We start from the raw sequence: 5544 nt of genomic DNA on the forward strand, positions 1-5544 counted from the left end.
TGATCATTTCGGTGGATTTCTTTACTGTAGGCCTCGATAAATATATCATCATTACTTATTGTGCTATCAAGCATTGTCTCAGATACTGCAAAAATGTCAAACTGGTTTACAGCATTGTAAGCTTCTATTGAAGGGATTTTCGCATAATCTCTTGCACATATACTATTTAAGTTCCAATGAAAGAATTTTAAGCCACGGTTAGTTGGAGGACCGGGATTCAACTCAGTGTCACCAACAAGCAAGAGAAGGAACTGAAGGGGCTTTCGGTCACCTAAGTAATGTGTTAAAACTAGAAGCCTGCAGTAAATCATCGAAAAGAGAGTGAAAGGGGCAAGGTATGGTAATATTTTATTGCTAAAGCAGACGGAATTAAAAACATTTACCAAAGCAATTTGAAAAACAGAAATACAAGAAGCAGTGAGTTTATAAAGGACTATGATAGTGTCCTGTAAAGAAGCAAGTTGCTGACATTTTCCAGGGAGCATGATATAAGGATCTGGGTCAAGGTTGAGCTGCAAAAAGTTTATTAAAGACAAGGGAAGTGTAAAAATCGAGAAAGCAACAAACAAGGATAAGTTTATAGGTACAGTGCATACAAGGTATACAGTTTCGAATACTGACAAAGAAACAGATGGTCTTTTTAATAGAGAAAGTCTTATACAGTTTTTATGATAATTGATGTAGAGAAATAGATTTTTTTAGCGCAGCATAAGAGAAAATTGAAAAAAAAACCAGAAGAAATTTCAAATGGAAAAAAATAAAAGGAATCGTGATTCGGCATCTTTTTGCGTAGAGCAGGGCTTGTGAAATATATTTGTAAAGAGTTGTGTTTTAAGTTGTCAATGCATTGAGCTGAATGGACCTAATTTGAGTGGCTTGGTGTATTCTTTTGTTTGATCTTTTTTTAAAAGAACAATAGAGCAAAGAATGCGAACAACAACAAAGAAAATGGTGGAATGAGTGCTTGGTCCGGGTCCGAGTGTAGCCATCATAAAAAGATGGAACAGTTTACCTGATTGGCCTGCACCATTCGCCCCTCCTTAATGTCTCAAAAATAAAAATAAAACAATTTTACTTATTAGAACGGAGCTTTCCTTCAAGTTCTTTACGCGAGTTGAAGAACATGAATTTGCCAGTTTTTGTTCTTAGACCAAGATTACAGTTAATATCCGCAAATGCAAAGTCGATGTTTTCGTTGCTTTTCACCATTTCTTTTGCTTTATTGAGGAGTCTCAATCTTTTTTTTGTCAAATCAACTCGAATGATTATTGATTTTGCCCTTTTTCTTTCTCGGTACATTTTTGTACGATCACAGAAGGACCTGAATTTGATGATTACCTGCTGATATTTCTTGCCATTTTTGTCCTCCACTATGGGGCCAATTCTGTACGCTCGATCGATTGCGCTGGCGTCTAAACCACACTGCATTTCATCTAATACATCTTTGACAATCTTTATGCAGTCTTCTTTCTCGCTGGTCTTCCTTGATGTAGCCTCCACATTATATAATCTCAAGCAACTCCTGCGGCTATATTGTTCCTGGTCATCGAGTTTCCTCTCAAGAATTTCAACAGACTTGAGTTTGCATTCAAGATTGGCAATTTGTTTCTCAAGCTTGATAATCTTTTTGTCGCGTAAAACAAGTTGCTCTGTGATTTTTTCTCGATTTCTAATGTCATCTTTGCTATTGCATTGTCAAAGAAGTCTTTGCTTGGTAGGTCAATAATAGCTGCTCTGATTTGAGTAAGCGCGTCTTCTACGATCGCCTTTAGGCGTGTTGTAGGCCCTGTTTCCGTCATTTAAAAAAAAAAATCCTAGCCTCCAGAATACGTGTACCGAAATTAAAACATGAAATAATACCAACTAATTAAGAGCTCGAAATGTTCATATAGTTTATATTCATATTTCACTTCTGCCCTTTTCTGCTATGGGCTTAACGATCACAGCATAGTGACACGTAGTTAGCCGCCATCACGAGTAGTATTATATCCAACAATGATTATGAACAGTGATGTGTAATTATCAAGTGGAAAAGTAATCTATTTGAAATCTCTCTAGAAAGCCTATGAGAATGGGTTTTGGTACCGCTGGTACCTATGGTACCACATTTTGTGACCAGTGATGTATATATAATTGACAACTAATATAATAATATACTTGAAATCTTTAAAGAAGCATATGAGAATGGGTTTTGGTATCACTGGTATCTTTGGTACCACATTTTATGAACAGTAAAGTGTAATTAACAACTGCAAAAGTAATATACTTGACATTTCTAATGAAGACTATGAGGTTGGGTTTGGGTGCCACCGGTACCTTTGGTACCACATTTTATGAACAGTGAAATGTAATTAACAACTGAAAAAGTAATCTATTTAAAACCTCTAAAGAAGCATAAAAGAATGGAATTTGGTACCACTGATAACTTTCACTGGAATTTGGTACCACTGGTAATTGTAATTAACAACTGGAAAAGTAATTTACTTGAAATCTCCTAAGAAGGCCATGAGAAGGGATTTCTGTACCACCGGTACCTTTGGTACCATATTCTATGATTCACAGCTGGAAAAGTAATCTACTTGAAATCTCTCTAGAAAGCTTATGAGAATGGGTTTTGGTAACACCGGTTCCTTTGGTAACACATTTTATGAACAGTGATGTGTAACTAACAAGAGGAAAAGTAATATACTTAAAATCTTTAAAGAAGCCAATAAGGATGGGTGTATGTACCACCAATACTTTCGGCACCACATTTTATAAACAGTGATGTGTAAATAACAACTGGAAAGGTAATCTACTTGAAATCTCTCTAGAAAGCCTGTAAAAATGGGTTGTGGTATCACTGGTACCTTTGGTACCACATTTTATGAACAGTGAACTGTAATTAAGAACTGGAAAAGTAATTTACTTAAAATCTCTGAAGAAGACTTTGAGAATTGGTGTGGGTGCCACCGGTACCTTTGGTACCATATTTTATGAACAGTGAAGTGTAATTAACAACTGGAAAAGTACTCTACTTGAAATCTCTCTAGACAGCCTATGAGAATGGGTTTTGGAACCATCGGTACCTTTGGAACCATATATTGGGAACAGTGATGTATAATTCACATCTGTAATTTACCTGAAATCTATTAAGAAGCCTATGGAAATGAGTCTTGGTACCTCTGGTACCTTTGGTACCACATTCTTTAAGCAGTGGTGTATTATTCACAACTGGAAAAGAAATTTACTTGAAGTCTCTAAAGAAGCCTATGAAAAATTGTTTCGGTACCACTTGTATCTTTCTTATCACCTTTTTTATGAAAAGTAATGTAAAATTCACAACCAGAAAAGTAATTTACTTGAAATCTCTCAAGAAGCCTATGAGAGGGACCTTCGGTACCTCTGGTACCTTTGGTACCACATTCTATGAGCAATGGTGCATAATTCGCATCTGAAAAAGTAATTTTTCAAATGTATCTGGTTGATTGATTTTTTTAAATATTTCATGTTTAATGGTTTTTTTTAATTTTTTTTCATGGTTGATGGATTTTATTTTTTTGAAATATTTCATGGTTGACTGGTTTTATTATATTTTTTTAAAAATATCATGGTTGATTGGTTTTATATATTTTTTTAAATTTTTTCATCGTTTATTGATTTTTTTTCTTCTTTTCTTTTTTGATTGGTTTTTTTCCATGGTTGAATAATTTTTTTACATGGTTGATTGATTTTTTTTAACCTTTTGATGGTTGATTGGTTTTTAATTTTTTTTTATTTTTTTCATGGTTGATTGTTGTTTTTTTTTAAAATTTTCATGGATGATTGGTTTTATTTATTTTTCTAGTTTTTTCATGGTTGATTGATATTCTTCATTTTTTATTAAATTTTTCATGGTTGATTGATTTTCTTATCTTTTTCATGGTTGATTGGCTTTTTAAGGTTTTTCATGGATGACTGATTTTTTTTTCATTGTTGATTGGTTTTTTTTAATATTTTCATGGTTGATTGGTTTTATTTTGATTTTTTAATATTTTTCTTTGATGATTTTTTTTAAATATTTTCATGGTTGATTGGTTTTATTTTGATTTTTTTCAAATTTTTCATGGTTTATTGGTTTAGCTTTTTAAAAATTTTTCATGGATGATTTTTTTTATTTTTTTCAAATTTTTCATGGTTGATTAGTTTTATTCATTTTTTTCATCGTTGATTGGTTTTTTTAATTGTTTCATGGTTGAGTGATTTTTTCATGGTTGATTCTTGTTTTTTTTTATTTTCATGGTTGATTGGTTGCTTTCAATTTTTTCTAAATTTTTCATGGTTAATTGGTTTTATTCATTTTTCAATTTTTCTCATGGTTGATTGATTTTCGTCATTTTTTTAAAATATTTTATGGTTGATTGATTTTTTTATTTTTTTTCATGGTTGATTGGTTTTTTCATTTTTTTCCTGGTTGAGTGATTTTTTTTCACGATTGATTGGTTTTTTTAAATATTTTCATGGTTGATTTTTTTTTATTTTTTTTTAATTTTTTCATAGTTGATTGGTTTTTTTTTTCCTTTTTTAAAATTTTCATGTTTGAATGGTTCATTTCATTAATTTTTTCATGGTTGATTTATTTTATATAATTTTTCTTTTTTTTATGGTTGATTGGTTTGAATTATTTATTTTTCTTTTTCAAAGTTGATTGATTTTTTTTATTTTGTTTTTAAATTTTTCATGGTTGAGCGGTTTTATTTATTTTGTTTTTTTCATGGTTGATTGGTTTTTTTAATTTTTTTCCTGGTTGAGTGATTTTTTTTCATGGTTGATTGGTTTTTTTGAATATTTTCATGGTTGATTTTTTTTTATTTTTTTTTAATTTTTTCATAGTTGATTGGTTTTTTTATTCCTTTTTTAAAATTTTCATGTTTGAATGGTTCATTTCATTAATTTTTTCATGGTTGATTTATTTTATTTATTTTTCTTTTTTTATGGTTGATAGGTTTGAATTATTTATTTTTCTTTTTCAAGGTTGATTGATTTTTTTTATTTTGTTTTTAAATTTTTCATGGTTGAGCGGTTTTATTTATTTTGCTTTTTTCATGGTTGATTGGTTTTTTTAATTTTTTTCCTGGTTGAGTGATTTTTTTTCATGGTTGATTGGTTTTTTTAAATATTTTCATGGTTGATTTTTTTTTATTTTTTTTTAATTTTTTCATAGTTGATTGGTTTTTTTATTCCTTTTTTAAAATTTTCATGTTTGAATGGTTCATTTCATTAATTTTTTCATTGTTGATTTATTTTATTTATTTTTCTTTTTTTTATGGTTGATTGGTTTGAATTATTTATTTTTCTTTTTCAAGGTTGATTGATTTTTTTTATTTTGTTTTTAAATTTTTCATGGTTGAGCGGTTTTATTTATTTTGTTTTTTTCATGGTTGATTGGTTTTTTTTCTTCATTTCTTTCAAGGTTGATTGTTTTTTTCATGGTTGATTGGTTTTTTTTCATGTTTTTTTAATTTTTTTATCTAATATTAATTTCTTCAAGGTTGATTGGTTTATTAATTTTTTTTATTGTTTATT

Source organism: Rhopilema esculentum, chromosome 18 (assembly GCF_057945365.1).
Source record: "Rhopilema esculentum isolate cy_ngs chromosome 18, ASM5794536v1, whole genome shotgun sequence".
Lineage (NCBI taxonomy): Eukaryota > Metazoa > Cnidaria > Scyphozoa > Rhizostomeae > Rhizostomatidae > Rhopilema > Rhopilema esculentum.